We start from the raw sequence: 27,203 nt of genomic DNA on the forward strand, positions 1-27,203 counted from the left end.
TTTTTTGTCATTATTTCTTCAAATAGGTTTTCAGTATCTTGCTCTCTCTTCTCTTCTGGCACCCCCATAATTCTGATGTTGGTACGCTTGAAATTGTCCCAGAGGCTTCTTACACTATCTTCAAATTTTTGGATCTTTTTTCTTTTTGCTTTCTGGTTGAATGTTTTTTGCTTCTTTGTATTTCAGATCTTTGACTTGATTCTTGTATTCCTCTAGTCTGCTGTTGGGTTTCTGTATAATTTTTTATTTCAGTCAGTGTATGCTTAATTTCTAGTTGGTCCTTTTTCATATCCTCGACGGTCTCGTTGAATTTATCGGCCTTTTCTAGGAAATTCTTGAAAAAGCTTATAACCATGGTTTTGAACTCTATATACAGTCGTTTGTTCTCATCCATTTCTTTCTTTTGTGATCTGTTTCTTTGTCTCTGCATTTTTGCTGCTTCCCTGAGTTGGTAGGGTGGCTTTGTGTGCTAGGTGTCCTATATGGGCCAGTGGGTCGGCCTCCCAGTTACCAGAGGTGGACACTCTTGGTGCACCCCTTTGTGGACTGTGTGTACAGCCTTGTTGTAGTTAAGTCTTGATTGTTGTTGGTGTCACTGGGAAGAATTGACCTCCAGGCCAATTGGCTGTGAGGACCCGCTGTGTCTATAATGGAAGAACTGCTGCGCTGGAGACATGCTTATGGGGCAGGACTTGTTTCAGTGGGGCTTTGGTGCTCACTGAGTCTGCCTCTTGAATGTGACACTTATGAATGTGAGTAGTTGAAATCTTGTGTCATCTCACACTGACCACAAGATACACTAGCTTCTGGATCTCCAATGGGGTGCAGGTCAGCTACTGTCTGAGGCCACCCAACAGGAGCTACAGGGAGAACTACAGTTTTCTCCTCTTTGCTTGGGGTTTGGAGGTTTTGGAGCTGTCTGACCAGAGCTGCAGTTTGTTTGGTTAAGCTGCAATAGGGCAGGCCATTTATATGCAAAAGCTGTTGCTTGGAGCTTGGGTGGGTTTGTAGATTGTGCGGGGCCGGGTCTTAGGGAGTCACTAGCCTAGGGCATGGCAAAAAGTGATGGCTGCCACTCAGCTGTCTCTGCATCTCAGCGTTTCCAAGTCCCAGCATCCCGGGCTCCAGCGCAGTAAACAATGATTGCTGGGCGCACCTCTCTAAGAAAGTCACCCTCACTTTCCAAACCGATGGCAGACAAGCCAGCTTCTCCCCATAGGAGTTCAGATCCCAGCGTCTTCCCAGAAACTGGAGTTCAGAGTAATCGGGAGCTTGTCTCCCTTCGGGTTGAAAGAAGCAGTGCACCCAGACACCCGCCACCAGTCTGATTCGCGTGCCTCCGTACCTCAGCTTTTCAGAGCTTGTGCACATCTCAATGCTCTTTTCTCTTTCCTTCTAGTTGTAGAACTTCCACTCAGCCATCTTTCCTGTGGTACTGGGTGATAGATGTTTTTTCTTTTATTTGTAGTTTTATTTATTTATTTATTTATTTTAAAATATATTTTATTGATTTTTTACAGAGAGGAAGAGAGAGGGATAGAGAGTTAGAAACATCGATGAGAGAGAAACATCGATCAGCTGCCTCTTGCACACCCCCTACTGGGGATGTGCCCACAACCAAGGTACATGCCCTTGACCGGAATCGAACCTGGGACCTTTCAGTCCACAGGCCGACGCTCTATCCACTGAGCCAAACCGGTTTCGGCTTATTTGTAGTTTTGAAATTGTTGTGTGAGGCAGCAGTTTAGGTGTTTACTTATGTGGCCATCTTGGTTTCTCCCCAACATTTCTTGATTTCCCCTTTCGCCCTAGCATCAGGAGGCAGCCCAGGGAGGAGATCTTTCTCATTCTGGGCACCACAAAGAACAAGCAAGAAGCCTTTCAGTTGTAGGAAGCCTGGGGACCAGATAAAGGACATTCCTTCCTTTCCTAGTCTGATTGACCCCATCCCCCACCATCCATGTCCAGGGATGGCACAAACTGGGACTGAATGGGAGCCCAGTGCTAACAACGTAAAGAAACAGACTAGGACAGCACCACAAGGGCTCTGAAAACAAAACTGTCTTTAGAACTGCAGCTCCATGCCGAAACCGGTTTGGCTCAATGGATAGAGCATCGGCCTACGGACTGAAAGGTCCCAGGTTCGATTCTGGTCAAGGGCATGTACGTTGGTTGCGGGCACATCCCCGGTAGGGGGTGTGCAGGAGGCAGCTGGTTGATATTTCTCTCTCATCGATGTTTCTAGCTCTCTCTTCCTCTCCCTTCCTTTCTGTAAAAAATCAATAAAAATATATTTAAAAAAAAAAGAACTGCAGCTTCCAAAAGTAGGCCAGGACACATGTGCTAAGCCCCAGAGTGACTGCCTGCTAAAAAAGAGACGTGAATAGGGTCCAGAGTCTCCACCACAATAGCCAAAATGTCCAGAATACAATAAAACATTGCTCCTGTCATACCAAGAACCAGATGAGAATAACTTGAGTGAGAAAGACAGTCAGTTGCTACCAAGATGAATTAGATGTTGGAAGTACCTGACAAGAAATTCAATGCAGCCATCAAAAATACTTTGATAAGCAATGATCAATTATCTTAAAAGAAATGAAAATAATAAAAATATAAATAAAGAAACAAAAACTATAGAGAACAATCAAATGGAAACTATAAAACGGAAAAAGAAAATAAGTAAACTAATTGCCAGGTGGACTCAATAGTGAAGTGGAGATGACAGAGGGTAGAATCAGTGAACCTGAGGACAGATCAATAGAATCTATGCAATTTGAACAACAGAGAGAAAATAGACTGGAAAAGATCTAACATCTTCATCATTGGAATCCCAGAAGAAGAGGAAAAAGAGTGTGGGGCTAAAAAAGGATTCAAAGAATAATGACTAAAACTTTCCCAATTTTGGATAAAGACATAAAAAAGAAAAAGAAAAAGGCATAATCCTACAGATTTAAGAAGCGGAACAAGAGCCAAATTGGATAAACTCAAATAAAATCTATGCCCTGACACATGGATTATTACACTTATGAAACACAAGACAAAAAAAAAATACCTTGAAGGCAGCCAGAGAAGTGATATATCACCTACAGGGGACATAAAGTTACGTGATTGTAGATTTCTCACCTGAAACCATGGAGGCCAGAAGAAGTGTCACATGCTTTTAAGTGCTGAAATAATTGTCAACCATGAATTCCGTATCTCTACTCTTCAGGAATGAAGGGAAATAAAGATATTCTTAGGTTAGACAAAGAAAAACTAAGAAAATGTTGTCCCAAGCAAATCCTACCTTAAAGAATGGCTGAGGGAAGTTCCCAAACAGAAAGGCAATGATAACAGAAGAAGGTTTGGGATTTCAGAAAGAAGAGAACAATAGAATGGATAGAAATAGTTGTAAATACAATAGAATATCGTGAGTTTAATGGTTGAAGTAAAAATATAGCACCATTTGAAATGGTACTAAAAGTATGTAGAAGAAATACTTAATACAATTATATTTAAAAGTGCCAATTTAAATAAGTGGGAAAGAAACTAAAATGTTCCGTGCAGGAAGGAGAGCCAGGGCGGACTTTCTCTTTCTAGCTGGGGCTGAGTTTGAGCTTCCCTGACTTTAAGGGAGGCTGAGGAAAATATTTCCAAACACTTGTGACTGACAGATAAAGGGAGATGAGAGGATAGAGAATAGCTTCCCCATCACAAGCCCACCACACTGCCCTGAGAGGACTGTTGTTTTCCTAGATGTGGCCACAAGGCAATAAACCTGAATGGCCATCAGAGAACTGGGGTTTAGATTTGGGAGCTGAAGGGCTGGGAGGAGGCAGCTACATGGGGAGAGGGGAGTGCAGAGGAGAGGGAGGAAGAGAGTAAGAGATGAGCAGCAACTCAACATGTAGATTGCAAATTCTAGATTGCAGATTGTAGATGAAATTAACTTTATAAAGTATTCCAGTACATAAAATAAATTCCAGTATATAAAATATAAATAAGTAGAGTGCAGATGACACCGGTAATAGTATCTTCATTGTTATCTCTGTGTTAGTGAAGGGGGCTCCTACAGGTGTGGTTAGTACCTGTTTAGGTGTGTCTTCTCAGTGTCCTGGCAATGAAGTTGGTTTTGGTTGAAAAAATAGCTCCCTGGTCTTCTAGCTAAATCCCTAAATCTCACCAGATCCATGTGCTTCTGTATGTCTACCTCCGGGAATCCAGTGACAATTGCATACTTGGTTCCCTAGATATCAGTTAATAAACCACCTCATGATCCCATCAGCCACTATACACCAGACATTGTCAAGTTCCCGACTGTCACACCTCCAGGTCCTGTAATTTGATTTGAAGTGGTGAGAATTTGGACTTTGAGCTAACAAGGTTTAGATGAGATATTGGGTTTTAGCTGAGCCCCTAATGGGACTGAACTCTTCCTGAAGAGAGGTTCATGTGAGGCAGGCTCTCTGTTGCTGACCTGGGATATGGGAGGGCCAGTGGGAGGATCTGAGAGGGGACTCTAGGAGCTGGGAGTGACGCCCTGCTGACAGCCAGCCTGAACCAGGACTTGACATAGCAAGGAAACCAATTCTGCTCGCAGCCAGCAAGCTAGGAATGGGCGCTAAGCCTCAGATGAGCACTACAGCTCAGTTTGTGAGACCATCAGCAGAGAGCCAGCTGAGCCCTCCCAGACTTCTGACCTAGAGAAGGAACACAGGGTGTTGTCATCTGCAAGCTCGTACTCATTTGCATGCAGGGGTAGAAAAAAATGAACAGTAGCTTTTGCCCATTTAAGTTTTATATACTGCAGCTTAAGAACTTTTTGTATAGATGGAATGCTTAATGATTAAGAATCATTTCAGCCCTAGCCAGTTTGGCTCAGTGGATAGAGGGTCAGTCTGTGGACTAACAGGTCCCAGAATCAATTCCGGGTAAGAGCACATGCCTGGGTTGTGGGCTCCATCCTCAGTATGAGGAGTACAGGAGGCAGCTGATCAATGATTCTCACTCATCATTGATGTTTTTCTCTCTCTCTCTCTCTCTCCCTCTCCCTTCCTCCCTGAAATCAATAAAAATATGTATAAAAAAGAATCATTTCACATATTAATTTGTGATTTTTATGTAACTTGTGGTTGTACTTGTCATATTTTTTAAATAAAAACTTAAAAAATATAGTATAACAATGTTTTTCTCTATACTTTCTTCCCACTTTGTTATTTAAAATCATTTCATCATCTTTTAATGAAATAAATATCACATTTTTTCTATACTTGGAGTTTCTTCTTTCACATTTGAACTTTTCAAAAAATATGTTTTTATTGATTTCAGCGAAAGGAAGTGAGAGGGAGAGAGAGATAGAAACATCAATGATGAGAGAGAATCATTGATTGGCTGTCTCCTGCACGCCCCATACTGGGGATCGAGCCCGCAATCCGGGCATGTGCCTGACTGGGAATCAAACTATAACCTCCAGGTTCATAGGTAGACAATTGACCACTGGGCCACACTGGCTGGCTAGATTTGAACTTTACATTCATCTCGGTATCATCCATGTGGACTTTTTTTTACTCTCCAATTAATTAACCAATTGACACAATGCTATTTATAGTAAATTTCCCTCACTCGCTGAATTAAAATTTCACTTTTATTATGCACCACATCCTTAATTTATTTAATGTGAAGGAAGGATAACTGTTCTGTCCTTGAAAGTAGTCCCAGTCTGCCATTCTTTTATTTTTTTAATAGTTCTTTATTTTTGGAAGTATTTCATATGTCTCCTTTTTCCCCACAGTGAACCCCTCCAGCCCCCCCGAACCCCCATCTCAGGCCTTTAGCATCCTATTGTCTGTGTCCTTGGTCCTGCATATATGCACACAAGGTCTTTGATTGATTACCTCCCACCCACCCACCCTCCCCTGCCTTCCCTCTGAGATTCCGCACTCTGTTCCAATGCTTTCATGTCTCTAGATCTGTTCATCAGTTTATTTTGTTACCTAGATTCCACATATGAGAGAGATCATGTGACACTTGTCTTTCTCTGACTGACTTCTTTCACTTAGCATGATACTCTCCAGGTCCCTCCATGCTGTCTCACAGGGTAAGAGATACTTCTTTTCACTGCTGCATAGTATTCCATGGTATAAATGTACCACAGCTTTTTTATCCACCCGTCTACTGATGGGCACTTAGGCTGTTTCCAGATCTTAGCTGTTGTAATTTGTGCTGCTATGAACATAGGGGTGCATACATTCTTTCTGATTGGTGCTTTGGGTTTCTTAGGATATATTTTTAGAAGTGGGATCACTGGGCCAAATGGCAGTTCCATATATAATATTTTTACGAAACTCCATACTATTTTCCATAATGGCTGCTCCAGTCTGCATTCCCACCAGCAGTACGAGGGTTCCCTTTTCTCCACATCCTCGCCAGCACTTGTCATTTGTTGATGTGTTGTTGATGGTAGCCAGTATGGCATTATTTTAAAGAAGCAAGAATAAATTGCCTGGCATATATTTAAAAACAAACTTTTATTGCAGTCTCTTGAAAAACTTCAACTTTGAATTATATTTCTGACACCAAGGAAAATGGTTTAAAAGCCTTTTAAAGTATCTTCTTCCCTAAAATCTCACACTGGACTTTCTTCACTCCCCACAGCTTCCTCACCACGGAGCGCTTTTCCTTCCGCTCCCCCACAGGGGCCTGATGGTCAAACACATCTCCTAGCCGCAAACCCTTGTCTCCTGACCCTCACACCCCACTGAGCTCCAGTCCCCACCAGCTGCTGCCCTTCACCCCAGCCGGATGGACTCCAGAAGAGTGAAGCGGGCCCTTCTGCCTTCCTCCTGCCACGGAGAAGCAAAGAATATAACCTACAGCACTAGAGCTTCTTAGATTTATCTCTGTCTCCCATCCCAAATTTTCTCACGGATTAACTGCTTCCTAGAAATACAGTAATTTCTCAATATCCTTGATTTTATATAAATTAGTTCTGTTCTGTGAAGTTTGTTTTATTCCACAGTTGCCCTTTTTTGGCAGCAGTATACATTTGTCTTAATTGTTTAGCTTTATAATCATTTGTAAACATCTGTTAGAACAACCTCCCCCTTTATTAATAGCTATTTTTTTACATTTGTTATTCTTGAAGAAAGCAGAAATATTTTACTTAAAAAACAGCCTATCAATAGTTAGATGAAAGCAATACCAAATCTATGTATCTGTTTCAGGAAATTGTTCAAGGAGGGGTATCTATTTATTTTTAAATCCTTTCTGTCTTTAAGTCAACTTCCGCTCTTTTCTGAGCATTAGACACATGGCTGGTGGAGTTTGTTGCTCTGATACTCTGTATATGTATTGCTCTTCTAAGGAATTCTTTTCTGGACAGACTAAGTGGCTTTGTCTGCTGGAGACAAGTTAGGCTGCCTCACATCTGCTCAGGGGCTGGAGGGGAAGCATTTACTGGGTTAACTTAAATACTGAGTCTGTGGATCCCCCTTTACAGCAACATTCCATATTTGGTTACTCCTGGTCTAGGAACCACTTCCTCAGCCAAGACAGCCCCTCCTCCTCCAGGAGCCGGGCACATGACAGCAAATGTCCTTTGTGGTCATTACTCACTGCTCACACCCCAGTGTTTGAGCTGCCAGTTGTGTGTGTTCCCTTCCAACGAAAGCCTTTCTTACCAAGATAAAAGGAAGTTTATATTCACTTCTCCTCACAGTAAGTTTTATTCACAAAGCACATTGGCCTGATCTACAATTAATGATTTCCCACAAGTGTGAGGAATGTACGCATGTATAATTTTGAAGCAACATCAGTATGAGTATAGGACAGAGTGGGCAGATTCAAACATAGCTTTCAACAAGGCAGTCTTTCTATGAGATGCTTAAAAAAAAATCAAAAGCAATTTGATGGATATGGACTGGGGAGGGAGCATGTCAGTGAAAGGCCAGCTTCATGTCCCACTTAGTACATGAGAGGCAGGGAGGCTGGGGGAAAATGCCCAGTTCTGAAAGATGGGGTGAGGAGTGGGCAGGGAGGATTGATCTGGTCTGAATTCCAGACACAATCCCAGCTGCTAAGTTGCCATCATCATCAGCTCAAATGAGATCCTGTCCTAAAGAAAAGAGGTTTATTTCATATGAGTCTATATATATAGCACCCCAGGAGAAACCATTAAAATAGTTACATTCTCATTTATTCCCCACCTCCCCCTTTTTTGTTAAATTAAACTTATTTTAAATAGCTAACACACATTCCTGACAAAAACCTCAGCACAAAGGAGTATGACAGTAGGAAGTGTTTCTGTCCCCCAACATGAACTCACATCAATCAGGTGTGCTCTCAGGAGGCATCACTGTTAGAGCCTTCTGGCTCTCCTTCCATAAGGACCCTACACACACACCAGCAAACACCTGTCTCCACCTATCACCTGAACAGCTCGCCATTATTAATGCCAGCCATAGGATGCTATACACTCTGCTTTTCCAATCAACCAATCAATCTTAGAGGTGTTTCCATAGCTGAATGTAAATATCTGCTCATTTAGAAAATAGTTCCATAGCGGTCTGATAGTGATAGACATTGAGGTAGTTTTCCCTCTTTGCGCTTATAAACCAGCAAATAGCCTTATACCTGCATTACTTTCCACATGTTCATATGTAGCAAAATAAATGATTAGAGGTGGAATTCCTGACCAAAGACTGTGTATTTGTTATTTTGATTGACGGTGCCAAATTTCCCTCCATAAAATTTTATCAATGTAAACTCCCACCAATGTGTGAGAATGCATTACCATACATCTTGGGTTCTTCCCATTTTATAAGTGAAAATGATGTGTCCACATCCTTTTTTCATTTGATGTTATTAGAGCAGGCCAGACTGCTGTAATAAATCGGCCCAGAGTTTATGTTGACTCAAACACAGACGTTTATATCTCACTAATGTAACTACAGGCAGGTGGTGATCCTTAGGGAGGGACTCTCCTCCAGGGGGTGACTCAGGGACCCGTCTCCCAGACTTCAGTATGGTTCCTCTCATGTCTTTCCTGTGAAGATTAACACACCTCAGTCATTCCTCAAGAAGAGAGGTCAGGAAGAGTGGCCAGCTGTGATCTCCTACATGACTAAGGCATGGAGTTTGGTGTGTTTGCTAACAGTGCCCACGGCTGTAACTGGCCTCTTAATAATATTCTCCACTGCCCAGGGGTGAGTATCTTACCTCAGGTCACCTCCTCCTACATTCAAAGGAGTAACCAAGCCATTGAGAGCCATCGCTAAGCTATAGCAGCCGTCAACTTCCAAACAATGACACCGTGTAATCCAACCCTTTAGGGAACTGAGCCCAAATCCCCCCCTCTGTCCCCTTTATTAGTTAGTTAATCAGAATTCTGTGATGACATAGATGTAGGTTCAGGGAGAGGTGATGGTGCCGTGGAGGAAGGGAAGAAATGGCATTTAGACTCACTGTTCCTGTCCTTGACTAAGTAGTTTGGATCTGTTCCAGTCTGGTTGTAAATGCAGAACTCTAAGAGCACAGTGGGTTGTGGTTGTAAATGCTCAAACTCTGATTCTGAATCCTTACATCCAGCGACAAGCCGCACAGTTTATAAGTGCTAAGGGCCTGCCAGGAAGAAGATGCACATCTGGCTTTAGAACATGAGTTCATGCAAAGTCACTGTCAGGTAAGTTATCCCGTGGCCCCTTTGGGAGCATGTGGTCCAATAGAAGTGCTAGAGAGAGCAGAGCTGTGACTTTCGCTTTAGGCTGCGATAGAGGAGTTGGTAACAGACAGAGTCTACAATGTGGGCAACTAGAACACAGGGAACATGTATAGGTGACTGCGGTCAAGTATTGAACAGCAGGCCCTACGGGACTGTGATTCCTGGGAAAGCAGCAGAAGCTAAAGGAGCCCTGTGATTGGTTGGATTTCTGCCCGAATGGCCTCTTTCAAACATGGTGCACAAGAGGAGGTCACAAGAGGAGGGAGGTGGACGTGCTGAGTTGAAGAGAGAGTGATGTGAGTTTGGGAAGATGAAGGAGGATGGAATTTGAGGGGCAGAGTTTCAGAGAGGAAGGAAGGCTGAGGAAAGAGCTCCAAGAATCTACGTTGTGTCCCTTTGAAGCTGAACTGCACGGAGTGGAACTATAAGCTAGAGGAGACAGATCCGCGAGCTTAGTCTGAAATGTTCCCAGAGGATACTGAATTTGAGTTTGTCAGTCAAAGCACAGAGTTCCTGTGAATTCCTGGCATTCATTGGCCACCAGAAAGACTATGCTTTAGTAGTGACTACCCCTTGACTAGTACTACTCTAACCCATGATAAAGCTTACAGAGAAACCCCAAAGGATTGCGATTATCTGCAAGTAAATCAACTGCCTGTTATAATAAAACTAGAGGACTAGTGCATGAATTCCTGCATGGGTGGGGTCCCATCAGCCTGCCCTGGCTGGCCTGCTCAGAGCCAGGATGGCTGTGGAAGAGGGCCGAGGGTGATTGGCTGGCTGGCCCCACCCCTGACCAGGCGGTTCACTGGCTGCAGTGGGTGTCATAGTGATTGGTTGTTATGGCTGTTAGGGAGTTCCAGTCCCTGGTTTTATATATATATATACTAGAAGCCCGGTGCACGAAATTCGTGCACAGTGGGGGGGTTGTCCCTCAGCCCAGCCTGTACCCTCTCCAATTTGGGACTCCTTGAGGGATGTCCAACTGCCCATTTATCGGGCCTAAAAGGGCAGTCGGACATCCCTCTCACAATCCAGGACTGCTGGCTCCCAACTGCTTGCCTGCCTGCCTTCCTGATTGCCCCTAACCGCTTCTGCCTGCCAGCCTGATCACCCCCTAACCACTCTGCTGCCAGCTTGGTTGATGCTTAACTGCTCCCCTGCCAGCCTGTTTGCCCCCAACTTCCCTTCTCTGCCGGCCTGGTCACCCCTAACTGCCCTCTCCTGTAGGGTTGATCACCTCCAACTGCCCTCCCTTGCAAGCCTGGTCCCTCTCAACTGCCCTCCCTTGCAGGCCTGGTCCCTCACAACTGCCCTCCCTTGCAGGCCGGGTGCCTCCCAACTGCCCTCTCCTGTTGGCCATCTTGTAGTGGCCATCTTGTGTCCACATGGGGGCAGGACCTTTGACCACATGGGGGCAGACATATTGTGTGTTGGAGTGATGGTCAATCTGCCTATTACTCTTTTATTAGATAGGATAGAGGCCTGGTGCATGGGTGGGGCCAAGCTGGTTTGCCCTGAAGGGTGTCCTGGATCAGGGTGGGGTTCCCTTGGGGTGTGGGGTGGCCTGAGCGAGGGGCCTGTGGTGGTTTGCAGGCCGGCCAAGCCCCCTGGCAACCCAAGTGGAGGCCCTGGTATCTGGAATTTATTTTCCTTCTACAATTGAAACTTTGTAGCCTGGAGCAGAGCCAAGCCTGCTGCTCCCTCCGGGGCGGCAGCCATTTCTGTGGCAGTTAATTCACCTTCTGCAATTGAAACTTTGTAGCCTTAAGCAGGTGAGCCCGGCCAGGGTGTGTGGAAAGCTTTGCTTCCCCTGTTGCCGCCAGCAGCCCTGGCTTGCTCTCTCAAGCTCCGTTCTGCCCCCATTTCTGTTTAAATTTCTTTACCTGGTATAATTGAAACTTTGTAGCTTGAGTGGAGGCTTAGGCCTGCAACGGCTATGGAAAGCTTGGCTTGCTCTGTTACCTAGGAAACCTTGCTCTCTGTGGCTGTAGCCATCTTGGTTTGGGTTAATTTGCATACTCGCCCTGATTGGCTGGTGGGCGTGGTTTATGTAGCAGAGTGATGATTAATTTGCATATTACCATTTTATTAGAGAGAATTAACATTCTTTAAAGATATACAACAAAGCAAACAGTTAAAATAAAATCCACAATGTTCAGCCCCTGGTGAAAATTACTAGACATACACAAAATGAGAACAATATTGAACTATAATGAGAAGAGAAAAGAGTCAGTGGAAAAAGAAAAATGGAGAAGAAAAACCATGGAATTACTAGCAAGCAGATAAGGATGTTAAAACACCCATGATAAATATATTCAAGGATTGGCAGGAAAAAAGTCATGATAAATGAATGAAATGGAAGCTATAAACATAATAAAAGACATATCTAGAAATGAAAAGTCTCTGAAAAAAAATTCTCTGGATAGATCCATCTCCCCTATCTTCTGTGAGTAACAAAGCCCTAATTTGCAGGGGAAGGGCATAGAATCAGAGCCCGTGGATACTGGTGGGAACCAGCTGCATCTTGGTTGGGGGGGATGGGGAGAGGTCCTTCCTGGCTTGTGAAGGACATCGTGATAAGACCCAAGTGCACAGTGCCTGCCTGAGACTTGACATCAGAGAATGACACCACCCCACAGCCCACCAACATTTAACAAGCCATTTTTGTTTGTTTGTTTTTGTTTTTTAAGAAGGCATTGATTTAAAAAGATGAATAAAAGTGGGTTGTAGCTGGGAGAGCTCAAAAGACAGTCTTTGCCTGGGAAGAGGCACAAGGTTATTTGGGGAGACAAACACAGTTCACTGGAGGAATCTGAAGCCACAAATGCACGGAGGCTGACCACTAACAGCAAATTCACACCGAGGTCAGTTAATGACCAGATCAATGAAAATCCCCACAATAAATCATCACCCAAGGATATATTTTTATTGGTTTCAGAGAAAGATACAGAGAGAGAAACATTGATGTGAGAGAGAAACTTTCCATCCCCTTCTGTATGCATCCTGACTGGGCATGGAACCCACAACCTAGATACGTGCCCTGACCAGGAATCAAACCCATATTCTTTTGCTGTATGGGACATTTCAATCACCTGCGCCCCTGGGCAGGGGTCCACTTGGATAACTTAAACTGAAGATCCTTAATTACAGGACCATTCATGGAAGTGTACTGTGTTAAGGTGTGAGCAGGACAAGGGATTTTGAGGTTCCTGGAGACTAGAAAGCATGGGAAGTCTTGAAGAGAGAGAGGGAGCTGGCAGGAGCTATAGTTTGGTAGGACCAGCCACTGCCAGAACAATTGTGTGCCAACCAGGAAGGGGTAGAGGAGGAATACCATGTCCTTGCCTTCTTCTAGCCTTCCAATTTCCTGCTGGTACCATCCACTGGTTGAACCCAACTAGAAACCATCTAGAAAGTCTAACCAAGTGATGCTATCCTTAGCTCAGAGGGCAGAGAGCAGGACCAATAAGGACAGAGAGTAAAACTGGTTAAGCAAACTAAAAAGAATCAGTACACTCCTTTTAACTACATGGGGAACCAACTGTAGGAAGAAGCCAATGCTGGAGCCAGAAGAGCAGGGAGATAGAAATAACTGGATCTGTGTTGGCACGGATAGAGACTAAATCAACTCACCCTAGAAACTGCCCTATTTCTGGACTTTCTATTATAAAATATTAAAAATGTCCTTATTTATGAGCTAGTCTCAATGGCTATTTTTATTACATGAAGGCAAAAGCATACCATCTCATATTAGTAATTTACCAATTGCTTGTGTACATGATTATGAAACACTTTTCTTTTCTTTTGAATTTCCTCCCTCCTCCACCCTAATTCACCACAAATATAAGTCTGTTGCATACAGTATCTTTTTACAGGCTTATGTTGAGGCTTCATATGTCACCATGAAATGCAAAAAATAAAAGTAGAAATTTCATATTATATATTTTTGTCAAAACCACTTTATGTTCCTGACTACTCCACTCCTTAGAGTGCCTTGCCTTTTTCCAATTTATTACTTTCTTTTCTTTCCCTCTCTTCCCACTTCTGTCTCCTTTTCTGTCAATGCCTCTTACATTTCATCTTCCATAATTAGATTGAAAATAAGGCCTACATTATTTTTCAGATAATTCATATTATACATTTATGAGCAACATTCAATTAAAAAATTTTGTTGTTGATAATATTACAGATATCTCCCATTCTCCCCCTCCCACCTTACCCCTCTCCTCCCACCCCCTACTCATCCCCAACCACCATGGCCATTCACTTTTATTGGAAGGGTATTGTGATTATAACTAACTAGAGGCCCGGTACATGAAATTCATGCACTCGGGGGTGTTGGGGAGGGGGGGTGGTTTTGCAGCATCAAGCCCCCAACTGGCACTGGCGGGATGCCAGGCCTTGGCATGCCAAGCAGTGGGACTCACCTCCACACCACGCAGGCAGCATCAAGTCCCTGCCCACCAGTGCACCCCTGCTGTGCATGCAGCCTCCTGGTGATGGGTTGTTATGGTGTGAGGGCATCATGGTGTGAGGGCGTCATGACCATTAGCATATTACCTCTTTATTATATAGGATATCTTCACTACCCCAAAACACATATGCTATATAATCTTGCATAATGATAATTATTTCTAATTCTTACAATGGCTATGCAATAAAGATTTTTTTTATTGCATTATAATGAGGAAGGTGAGTCTTAAGGTGTTTATTTGCCCTAAAATACTAGTTCATGAAGGTTATACTTAACCATAATGTGACAACACACATATATTTGGTCTAGTCTGTTGAGTATATCTTTTTCTTTGCCTGTATAATATTTTCTTTGCCTGTTTTCTCTGAGCAGAGCCTAATTCACTGAAAGAATATCAGTGACCATGGATTGTGTGACTTTTGTCAGTATTCAGTGTTTCAGAGCACCTTTCCAGGTCCAGTGTGGATGCTGAATGTTGGAGGAGAGTTTCTGAGAGAAGCCAAAGACTTCAGCTGACCTGGCCCCATATCCAGAACTGTGACCTCATTCTGACTTCATTATCCTCTACAGGTCAGACTATCAGAGGGGCTGAGAGTAATGGTGGGTGTAGTACAACACCCACCTCAGTCCCTGGCCACTCAGAATAGCATAATTCTCATATAGAGGATATAAGATCATTCTCACCCAAATATTATTGCTGATGACACTGTTGAGCATAAACCATGACTTTAGGTGTGAGTTTAAGTGGGGCTATGCTATCTGTTATACAGTTGAATATTAGAGCCTCTCTTTACTGTTAAGCACATATAGAAGAAGATGACATTATGAAGATCCCATGAGAGATATTACAGTTTTTCTGAAGATAAAGCAACATGGTGACCACAGATAGAAGCAGAGGAAAGAATGGTCTCTGGAAATATCCCAGGAAACAAGAGGAAAACAGAAACAGAGATAAGATATAAATAAAAGCCAGAGGTGAGCAGGAAAGAGTGACATGTGTAGGTGAGTGCTGAACGACCCCACCGAGGTGGGGAGTGGATTAGGAGAGTGACTGGAAGAAAGAGCCTGAAGAAATGGATCAGGAGAGAAGTCTCAATCTGCAGCAAGTCCTTAGCAGGCAGCCTGAGTTCTCCTCTCCTGCCCTTGGATGATAATGAGGAGCTCTCCACAATGCCCATCAGCCTCTGCAGACTGGTGTCTCTCCCTTCTCTGAAAATGGTTGGAACGAGGGTTTCTGGGAACAGAGGTGTTGATATTAGAAATGCACAGGGTCCAGTGGGGAGCTGCAGTGCAGATCACAGGGGCAGGGTTGAGGGTCCAGGCAGAGTTGGAATATTCAGGCATGACGTCCAGACCAGTGTTTGAGTGAGCAGTGTTCCTTGGTTCTCCAGAGGGCCAAATGCTATAACCTGTCAATCTCAGGTTGCTCCTACCTGACCCTCCTTTCCAGGTTCCATTATCCCTGTTCATCTGAATCAACATTGTAGGGCCGCTGGCACAAAGAGGGTCCATAGGCCTACGTGGTCAGTTACTGTGAAAGGTGGCAGAGCCTGGGAAGAGGAGCGATGGATGGGTAGGACTCCAGGAGGGGTCTGACACTTAGCATGCACATTGATCAGAATGGAACCAACACGTGAAAGCTCCTGGTGCTAAACCCAATTTCCTTCCTCTTTCTCTCAGGTTCCCCATGTGTCTGGGGTTTTCTTTGGAGGGTGTTATATTTGAGAAGTCGGGTCCAGGAACAAGTTCTGGATAAAAACAACTTGTGGTGGAGGTTCCTGCTCACTCTCAAGAACGTCTCTTATGGTTCAGTCAGCTAATTTGCCAGAACATCCATTTAGCCCATGCATCAGTTTGATATACTGACCAGATGTAGTAAATTTAGCAATTTACCACAATTTGCTTGAGGAATAGTTTTATTGAATTCATTTATTAATTTTCTCATGAACATTAAAAATGTTAGCATTTCAGATAGAAATTTTTCAGTTTATATCTATATTGGTATCAAATCCTTTTAAAAGTTTTATTTTATAAACATTAGCATTTTAAAGGCTCTTTGCTAATTTCTCTGTAGAATAAATTCGTTACTAGTAAATACACCAAATTCAACCAAAACATATTTTAACCATTTAAAATATTTATTTCAGTTTACATTCAAAGCATCTTAAACAACTTCTGAAATTATCAGTGAATTGTAGTTGTCCCGTTTTCATTCCGTGTTTATTAATGTATTTAATGGAAAGCTTCATGGAAGCTGAGCTTCTTGTTGGCAGAAGATGGAGCAGAGTCTTAGAGAGCGAGAGAATGGGGGCCTGGGATCAGGAGGGCTCACAGACCTCCAATTCACTTACCAACCATCAATAATGGCGTAACATATTTTAAACAAACTTTAGAAATATAAAAAAAGAAATGAGTTTTGAGTACATTAATAATTTTAGTAAATTTAGCAAACTGGCCATTGGCAAATTGGCTCCTTAGTAAACCGGTTTTTGGTGGATTGTGGTCCTCCAGTGCACCTGGATCCTTTTGCATCACAGAAAGAGATCCCACACTGCTTCCATGTGGCTTTATGAACAGAAAAGCTCGTCATGACACTCCTCTGCTTAAATCCCCTGTTTTGTCATACTGTGAAGAAGAGTCAGGTGACTTTCAATGGTGCAAAGACCCGTACACCCGAATCCCACCCTGTAATCATACCAAACCCCATGATGTGAGTACCCTTCCCAACCCCCCAAGCCTTGCCAAACTTCCCTGTCTGCACCCCGGTAAGTGTTCTTGCCTGGAAAGGCCCTTTATCGCTGAACCATCACCTCCTCTGAGAAGTGCACCTGAAAGTCTGTCTCAGTCCTGTCATGACCTCTACACTGTCAACTCCCTTCCTCCTCATCTGGAAAAATTATTATTCAATAATTAATCCACAAATAATAATCATCCTCTCACCCTATGTTGCCAGCCCATTCTAAGAGAAAAGAAAGTGAACCAACAGCCACCATTACCAGTTTATAGTTTTGTGTCCTGATCCTTCAACACTGTCTTAGTCAGTGTGTATGCCAATCCCTTAGTGGCTGCTGCAAACTTTTGTCTTCATTTTCCCCTACGTGTGTCTCCCCTTCCACGTGTGAACTCCTAGAAGGGAGAATCCTTGTATTTTCATCCTTGAAACCCAGGACCGTAACGCTGTAGGGGTATAAAAGCATTGTAGAGTATGCACCATCTGGGGTCTTCTGGGTTTCGGGAGGGGGACAGAACTACAGGAAACAAATTGCATAGAGGTGTCGGAGCTGAGCCGCCCGGGACCCTGATCCTAGTTGGGGAGTGCAGGGCACTCAGCCTGCGTCCGGGACAGGGCTCTTAGACATGTGGCAGCAGCTAGTGAGGAGCAGCCAGTCCCTCTTCCTCTAAATCCAGTCAAGATGAGTGAAGTCTGTCCTACTGGGCCATGTGGCTCACAAACTGCACTCACTGTGTTCTTCTTTCATCGATTTGTGTGTGATTCTGTGTTCTGCACTAAAGTTTCCACATTTGTGAGCCCACTGAGAGGAGGACCAGGTCTGATAGCTGAAGTTGTAATGAAATGGCAGTTCTGTGCTGGCACTTCAGAGGGAAAGGCAGGGGGTTCATGGTCAAATGCATCTAATGTGCTCCCCCTCTTCCCCCTTTTCTCTCTGTAATGATGGGGTAAGTGGTAGGGATTAAAAATAATAGAAATTCCAACATGTGAACAGAGATGAGAAATGTCAAGGAGACTTTGCTATCTTTATTAGTGATGTCAACAAAGATGAACCCATACATTACGTCCAAACTCATGTGCATGTGGCTCAGCACAGATCCTGGGGACTATTACAGGTACATCTGTGCTCATGACTGTCCTGTGAGGTGTGTGTTCTTCCTGCAGATGATGGATACCTGCGTCTTTTGTGGTGTAATGTTTATCTGTGGTCACTCTGCTGCTAGGTAGACTCTTCAGATTCTCTAAAATGTGATTTTAAAAAGGTAAGGTTGTGTGGAGAGAGGACCTACATTGTATGTGTCGTGGGAAATGCATATAACTGGTTACTTAAGGGTTCATATGGGGTCATATGTGAGTAGCTCCGTAAAAATTTAGAAAAATTTAGGGATAAATTTTTATGAATTGTTATTAAAGGGAAATAATGTTCTGGGAACAGGATTTCTATGTGACTGCTGCATTAAGGAGGCCACAGACCCTTTAAAACCAACAATGTTTCTGGTTCCTGCATGAATGCAGAATGGGTCCTGGATGGCACTTTGGTGACAGATGGTTACTATGTTCACAGTGAACCCACTGACCAGTGCAGATTCCTAGGATGCCAAGTAGGGAAGGCGGGTTCTCCCTGAACTTCCACCAGGAAGGAGTCCCCAAGTTTAACCTTCCACCTGAGGGAACAGGGGACATCCCTGGGGAGTCTCATCCCTACCATAACCCGGACTCATGTTAATGGCTGCTTCTTTACAATGGCTACCCACGTGGCCCACATTCCCTCACCCTAAGGGCCCTGCCTCCACAGTGGCCCGGCCAGGTGGTTCAGGTGAGGTTCCAGAATAGGGATGTTGCCTTCCTCCCAGGCCAGGCCAGGCCAGCAGCAGCTGCCCTCAGTACTGTGTCCAGGATGGGGACAGTGCAGAGAAATCTAGAAAATGTAGAGAATGCTAACTGAGTCAGGGAAGCAGCTGGCAGAAGGCCAAACCAGACTTTTCAGATGATATTTTAGTCAATCAGAAAAAGGAGTCTAAGCTGACATCCCTGTTGCTAGTAGAGAAGTCTGTGCTAAGAGACCTGTGAGACCTGGGAATCCCCAGGCCTGATGCAGCCTCAGCTGCAAGGCCCAGAGCAGAGCAGAACTGAGTGCACGGCCCAGAGCACAACCGAGTGCAGGGCCCAGAGCAGAACTGATGGAATTCCCCGCTATGAACGGAGGGAGGCGATGGGCCAGAGGCCTCTGCTGATTCTGAGGGACCCTGAGGTGGGGGCTTAGGGCACGGAGGCACCTTCAAGTTCCCTCTCTATTCTTCCTTGTCCCCCACCCCCATTCCAGGTCTGAGTTGGATGTTCCTCTCTTATGCTTCCACCCTTACTCTGGAGTGACCCGACCCTGACCCTGACCTACCACTGCTGGTCGGAGCCCAGGGCCAATCCCCTGGCACAGGTGCTCCGGAGAGATGCACCCAACAGAGAAAATGAGACCCACTCACAGCCTCCACGTGCCACTAATGCAACATCTTGTTGCCTCCTCCCTGCTTCTCTTACCTGGTGAACTCCTTATATTCTGCTTTCAGATCCTGTCCTCAAATTTAAAGGGAGAACATAGTATATAGGAAGGAGAAAGAGAGAGAGAGAGAAAGAGAGACTATCTTGTTTATTAATATTTACCAGACATTGTCAGGGTGAGCCTGACAGGTGAACCAGGCTGAGGTAGGGAGGTGGGAATTAAGAAAAGAAAGAAAGACAGGAAAGCGGGATCGGGAGGGCTGTGAGCTATTGACCGACTGCAGCAACTTTATTAACTGCGCAATGCCTTTTATACACAAATACTGAATGGGAGGTCAGTTAAAAGGAATATACTCTCTGTTCCAGTTAATCTCTAAGATAAAGCAGGAAGCCAAATTCTCGGTAAATATTTACAGACTTCTGATAAGGTATGAAAGGTTGCTCTCATTCTGCTCATTCTGCTGACAGTAGGAAAGTGCCATCAAAACAAGTCAGGGAACACTGCATGGGTAAGGAACTGATTCTTGTCAGTCCCTTCAGGTGCAAGGACCATGTCAGCTTACTCCTGGTCTCCAACAGATTCTCCTTCTTTATTTAATTTTAAGCTGCTAATGATAAAAGTAAAATTTAAACATTAATAATAAAGCTCTAGTATTAAAACAATTGAAAACAATGCCAATGCAAAACCAAACTATGTATATGTTATCATTTTCAAAACTTGAATGTCAAGAGCAAAACTCTGGCATTAAATAATAACAAAACAATAAGAGAGAAATCAAAACTATGGACATGTTAACATTTTTTAGCTACTAAGTGAAAGAAAGACTCTTTTGCTGCTGGTGTATTAATTTACTCAGAGTCCTTAGACTTGGCTGCACAAGACTTTGCAGAAGACTGGAAGCTAACAGTTGCTAGCATGAGTAGGAACATGGTTGAAGAAGTAGCTTCAACTTCTTGCTTTTCCACAATCTGCTGCACTTTAGTAGTTAACTTCTTCAGCTGACTCTATGTTGGCACCTGATTCCCTTGCGTAGCTTTCAGTTTTCTTTTTCCTCCACTTTGCTGTCATTAGGGCAGTACTTAGTCCTTTTGAGTGAAGGGACACAGGAGCTTGTCTGAGTCTATTGTGGTGATGGACGTAACGCTCTGGCACCCAAATTGACTGCATTGCTCCTTCTGAAAAGATATAAAACACAATCTCTTCCCCACATTATTACTGAATCTGATAAAACTCTTTTCTGGTTTATGCTTCCTTCCACCTAGCTTACTCAGTAGAGGCTATTGTACAGGAGGCCTGATGCCTTTCACCTGCTGTATGATCCTCTCCATCACAATTCAAAAAATTTTTAAAGTAAAAAAGCATGACTGAGCTTCTCTTGAGGTGACACATAACATCTGTCTCCCCTTTTTGTTTTACTAAATGATTTTGTACGATTGGTTCTTTCTATAATTGAGTGACATTCATTTTGCTAGATTTGATTAGGTTTAAGTCCTCGGGGATTTACCCCTAAAGTTGGCACAGGAAGGTGGATAATATACTGAGGACATTGCTTCTAATAAAACATGGAAATTGTCCTTCTCAAATAGCATTTTAAAGACTGAAAATTAAATGAAAAGTTCCTCTCAATTAGTGTGCCCTATAGTAGCTCTTTCAATAATTTTTGCTATACTTACCCAATAAGCACTATTACTATAGGTTTATGGGCTCTGTAGTAAAATCTATTAAGGCATAAATAAGAGCTTGTATTTCCACTGAAATACAAGGGGTTTGAAGGACCTTTGCTCCTCTGCTGTAGTAGCTCCAGAGTTTTTAAAACTGGATCTATTTGTAAAAATGGTTAATGCCTGAGGTATAACATTTCTTTTAATGTGGTAGTTAATACTATTCACTGTGTTAGAAATAAAGCAAGCCCCTAAGCCAGGGGTCCTTGTAGAACACAAAACATTAAACATTTTGACTTTTATGCAGAAGGGTGTGTACACATGATCTGGAAGTACACACACTGACCTTCCTTGCCCTTGGTCCTGGGTAACCTGTAGCAATATACAGCTGCTGACTGCTAGTATGGCAAGGCATCTTCACTATTTTTATTTCTGGACTATTTCTCCTCTGTTCTTGTGGGCTACTGCCTATTCTGTGCCTGGAACAGTTCTATTAGGTCCTCTCTGGGTTCCGTTGTTGTAGGAATCTATATGGGCTTTTCTGGAAATATACTATTTAACTCAGTTTAAAAGGCTAAACATATAGGCTTTCAATTATAATTCCTACATTTGAATGAAACCTCTTTATTTCCTTCTAGAATAATTTTCAGGCTACAGAGGGTTTCATTTAAGAATCTTTGTCTTTCTTTTTACAACACGTAACCTGTAGGGCTGTAGTTTGAAGTCAAGCCTCCAGGCGACTAGCTAGGTATATTACAAGTACTTTTACAGTAAAGTGATTACTAACTTACTTTCAAATTTAACATTTTAACAACAATCTTAGTTTACACTGTGAATATTAGTGAAAGAGAATTCAAAATTTTAAAATTTCTCCTTTTTATTAAAATTATAATTATATTTTAAAGTATCCTCTTAGGCTTATTTGTATATACAGAGGGATTATGGGCTTATTCAAAGGAAGGGGGTTGGCCTTTGTTATATCAAGATGGTGGCCAGAGGGGAGGCTGCTCAATGTGTTCTTTTAAAAGACAATCAAATTTATATTGTAGATAAATCTTTTACTAGCTATTTCTGGTCTTTATTAGAATTGTTTATTAAAATATTGGCTTTTTATTTAGCTGAAAACCTTGATTATAATTTAATAAGCTAATTTATTTAACTAATTAAAGTAGGTATCTTTATTTAAAATAAAGTAAATTTATGTCTGATTTTACAAGCCACAAATGTTGCCCCGCCTCTAGCTTAATGCAGGCAGCTACATAAAGTTAGGCAGTAAATGATGGCTTCTAATCTGTTCCTAGATTTTACTTGGATTCAATTATTTAAACATTGGTTTCTTATGTAACTTAACTTATATGAGACCTTGATTATATTTTAAAAGGCTAATTTATAAAGTAATGTAAGTAGGTATCTTTAATTAAAAAGCAAAGAAACTTATTTAGTAAAACTTATAGGTCTGATACTTTATTGGTCTGATCCAAAAGCATGGCTTTTGTCTTTCTAGAGATTTTACTGCTATTGAAAAATTTGGCTATATTTAAGAAACATGTTGTTTTTGCCCTTCTTACAGGCAAAAACCTTTATAACATTTAATATACATGTATAAATAAAATATATTAATTTTTATTTGATAAAGCTTTCCATGCAATTTCAAGTATCACCCAGTTTAATAAAAATAAATATTTCTTTTAAGAGAGAATAGACATTTGAAAAACATTTCGGGGCCCATGAAATGTCTAAAAGTCACTCTCAGTCTTGATATAACTTGGAAAGATCAAATACACACACACACACACACACACACACACACACACATACATATATATTCATATATATGCTTTAAAGATTATATACCTAAATTATCTTAAAGAATATCAATTACATTTAAATTGGATCATAGAATTAATCCTTTTTTAAAAATCAGACCAATAACTAATATATTTTGAATTCCTAATTATTAGAGAAAACACAACATTTTATTTTCTCAAAAACACATTTTTATATTTTAGGTATATAATTACTACATTTATATAAATTTTCCTAATCCAATATGTATTTTAAACTTTCAGAGCTTGCAAGATTAATATTTTTAGTAGTTCTTAGATTTATAACACTTTGCATTTCTAAGAAAAATACAAGATATAATCAAATAGATTCAATTCTGTCCTCTAGGTTTTTTATGAGGCAAATTTAAGCTTTAATTTTGATTTTCCAGTGGCTCTGGGAAACTAGGTTTGGTTTATTCGAATGTAAATTACCACATTCCTTAGCATACTGGGAGAGTGGGCTTCTATATTGGATTGCTACATGCCTCCCTTTTCCCACATCCTGCTTACTTCAGGGGTAGTTTTAGCAATAGATCTGGCCGAATTTTTTTTCATGCTTAAAAGATAGACAGATCTCAAATGTTTTCTTTCTTTTTCGCTTTTTGAAGTAATAACTCACACCCAATTTGGCCAAGATTTGCATTTCCCTGTGAGTTATTTTATAATTTTTAAATGTAACCTTAAGTAATCTTATTGCAAGTAATCTTATTGTGGAAGAGCAGATAGCCCTGCCCTCTCCTGCCACCTTTGAATTTCTCCACAACAGAGGCAGTTTCAGCAGTGGAGTTTCATTTATTACAGATTTTAAATTCCAAATACAAGCTAATATTTTAATTTGAACAAGAAACCACATTACTTTATGATCACATAGACTTCAACATTTGCTTATAAAGGGCACATTTTCTAGACTCTAATTGTCCCATGCTTTACTCCCAACTATCAAAACATTTCTCATCACTTACCTTATCAAGTGCACTCTTTACCTTGAGGAGTTCCTCACTGTGCTTCCCAAGTCCTCAGGTCCCTGTTCAGGTGCCAATTGTCAGGGTTAACCAAGCTGAGGTAGGGAGGTGGGAATTAAGAAAAGAAAAAAAGACAGGAAAACGGGATCGGGAGGGCTGTGAGCCATTGACCGACTGCAGCAACTTTATTAACTGCGCAATGCCTTTTATACACAAATACTGAATGGGAAGTCAGTTAAAAGGAATGTACTCTCTGTTCCTCTTAATCTCTAAAATAAAGCAGGAAGCCAAATTCTCGGTAAATATTTACAGACTTCTGATAAGGTATGAAAGGTTGCTCTCATTCTTCTCATTCTGCTGACAGTAGGAAAGTGCCATCAAAACAAGTCAGGGAACACTGCGTGGGTAGGGAACTGATTCTTGTCAGTCCCTTTGGGTGCAAGGACCATGTCAGCTTACACCTGGTCTCCAACAAGACATCATCTTAATTGCTCTACAACCATTCAGTACTACCCCTAGGCATGGTTGAGGGGAGCCTGAGAAATAAAACATTGATTAAAAACCATATCAAGGCGACTGAGCACGCAGCTGCGAGCCTCTGCGGAGTCAGAAGTGCAAGGCAAATATGTCTCAAAGCTCTAGGATCCCTCAATGAACATTTGATAAAAACATATCACTAGGATCACCAGAACACCAGTCCCCAATCGGCACAAACACACAGATTCAAAGGAACTCTTCCCTGCACCAAGGAAAGGTTGGATCTCGCCTAGGATAAGGAGAGAGAGGACTACATAACCAGACATCTGGAGAAGAGAGACCATGGGAAGACAAAGAAACAGCCCCCATAGGAAAGAAAAGTAGGCATCTCCAGAAAAGGAAGTAAATGAATTAGAGGCAAGCAACCTATCAGAGAAAAAATTCAGAGAAATGGTCATAAGGTGGCTGAAAAGAATGGAAGACAAATTCGACAATATGAGTAAGAACCAAGAAGAAATAAAGAAGAACCAAGAAGAAACGAAAAATGACATCGCTGCTGTAAAGAACTCAATAGAAAGCATCAAGAGTAGACTAGAAGTAGAAGAGGACCGCATAGTGAGCTAGAAGACAAGAGGGAAAAAAATACCCAAGTAGAGCAGCTTCTAGAAAAAAAAATTAGAAAGCAGGAGGAGAGCCTAAGGGAAATTTGGGACAGCATGAAACAAAATAACATCTGAATAATAGGGGTTCCAGAAGAAAAGGAAACTGAGCAAGGAATAGAAAACCTGTTTGAAGAAATAATGACAGAAAACTTTCCTGATATAGGGAAGAAAAAACCCACACAAATCCAAGAAGCTCACAGAGTCCCAAGCAAAATGAACCCCAAAAGACCGATTCCAAGGCACATTATAGTTAAATTGGCAAACACCAATGACAAAGTAAGAATCTTAAAAGCGGCCAGAGAGAGACAGAAGGTTACATACAAAGGAATCCCCATCAGATTAACAACTGATTTCTCAACAGAAGCTCATCAGGACAGAAGGGAATGGAATGAAATATAGAAGGTCATGCAAAGGAAGGGTCCGAATCCAAGAATACTGTACCCAGCAAGGCTATCAATCAAAATTGAAGGTGAAATCAGGAGCTTCAGAGCCAAAAAAGACTAAGGGAATTTATTACCACCAAACCAGCAATGCAAGAAATGCTAAAGAGTCTGCTGTAAAAAAAAAAAAAAAAATAGGATGCAAAGAAGGAACACAGGGGTATAGAATAAAAATGGTGACAAATAAGTAACTATCAATAATAACTTTAAATGTAAATTGATTGAATGCCCCAATCAAAAGACATAGGGTAACGGATTGGATAAGAAAACAAAACCCATATATCTGCTGTCTACAAGAAACCCACCTCAGAAAAAAAGACGCATACAGACTGAGAGTGAAGGGATGGAAAAAGGTTTTCCAGGCGAGTGGAAATGAAAAAAAAAGCTGGGGTAGCAATACTTACATCTGACAAATTAGATCTCAAAATGAAGGACATAACAAGAGATAATGAAGGCCACTTCATAATACTAAAGGGAGCAATCCAACAAGGAGAAATAACTCTGGTAAACATATACGCACCCAATACAGGAGGACCCAAATACATAAAAAAATCTTCTGGAAGGTATCAAAGGAGAGATTGACAGCAATACAATCATAGTAGGAGACTTTAATACCCCACTATCACCACTGGACAAATCCTCTAAACAAAAATCAGCAAAGAAACATCAATACTAAATGACTCACTAGACCAGATGGAATTAATCGACATCTTCAGAACATTTCATCCCAAAGCCACAGAATGTACATTCTTCTCAAGTGTACATGGGTCATTTTCAAAGATAGACCATATGTTAGGACATAGGTAAAGTCTCTCCAAATTCAAGAAGATAGAAATCATACCAAGCATCTTCTCAGATCACAGTGGCATAAAACTGGAAATCAACTACAATAAAAACAATCCAAAGAAATCAAAGACATGGAGACTAAACAGCATGCTATTAAACAATGACTGGGTTACCAGAGACATCAAGGAAGAAATAGAAAACATCATGGCAACAAATGACAATGAAAACACAACAATCCAAAATCTATGGGACACAGCGAAAGCAGTCCTGAGAGGGAAGTTCATAGCTCTACAAGCCTACTGCAAAAAAACAAGAAACAATGGTAATAAATTAGCTAACCCTACAACTCAAAGAGTTAGAGAGAGAGCAGCAAGAAAAGCCCAGTGTAAGCAGAAGGAAGGAAATAACAAAGATCAGAGCGGAGATAAATGACATAGAGACCAAAGAAACAATACAAAAGGTCAACAAAAGCAAGAGCTGGTTCTTTGAAAGGATAAACAAGATTGATGAACCTCTAGCCAGGCTCACCAAGAAGCAAAGAGAGAGGACCCAAATAAACAAAAAAAGAAATGAAAGAGGTGAAATAACAACAGACCCTGCTGAGATATAAAGGATTGTTACAAAATACTATGAACAACTCTATTCCAACAAACTGGACAACCTGGAGGAAATGGACATATTCCTAGAAAAATATAACCTTCCAAAACTCAATCAGGAAGAATCTAAACAGCTCAACAGGCCAGTAACTATGGACGAAATTGAAGCTGTCATCAAAAAGCTTCCGGCAAACAAAAGCCCGGGGCCAGACGGCTTCACAGGAGAGTTTTACCAAACATTCACGGAAGAACTAAAACCTATCCTCCTCAGACTATTCCAAAAAATTCAAGAGGAAGGAACACTTCCAAGCTCCTTCTATGAAGCCAGCATCACCCTAATACCAAAACCAGATAAAGACAACACAATGAAAGAGAATTATAGGCCAATATC

General features: G+C 41.9%; 1 protein-coding gene and 1 long non-coding RNA gene across 2 annotated transcripts in view; one reads left to right on the forward strand and one right to left on the reverse strand.

Moving 5' to 3' along the window:
- Nucleotides 1-6,830, forward strand: part of LOC307105296 (HLA class II histocompatibility antigen, DQ beta 1 chain-like) — a 98,069-nt gene extending 91,239 nt beyond the window's left edge. Inside the window, exon 6 of the mRNA XM_079781018.1 lies at nt 6,634-6,830. The gene's annotated coding sequence lies outside the window, so the exon portion shown is untranslated. The remainder of the gene's footprint in view (nt 1-6,633) is intronic.
- A 13,140-nt stretch (nt 6,831-19,970) lies between these two features.
- Nucleotides 19,971-24,010, reverse strand: LOC307105306. The gene is made up of 2 exons (XR_013814012.1): nt 23,852-24,010; nt 19,971-20,577 (listed from the first exon to the last, which is right to left on the reverse strand). It is a non-coding gene; the product is annotated as an uncharacterized lncRNA (long non-coding RNA).
- Between the last annotated feature and the right edge of the window lie 3,193 nt (nt 24,011-27,203).

Source organism: Cnephaeus nilssonii (assembly GCF_951640355.1).
Source record: "Cnephaeus nilssonii genome assembly, chromosome: 9".
Classification (NCBI taxonomy): Eukaryota; Metazoa; Chordata; class Mammalia; order Chiroptera; family Vespertilionidae; genus Cnephaeus; species Cnephaeus nilssonii.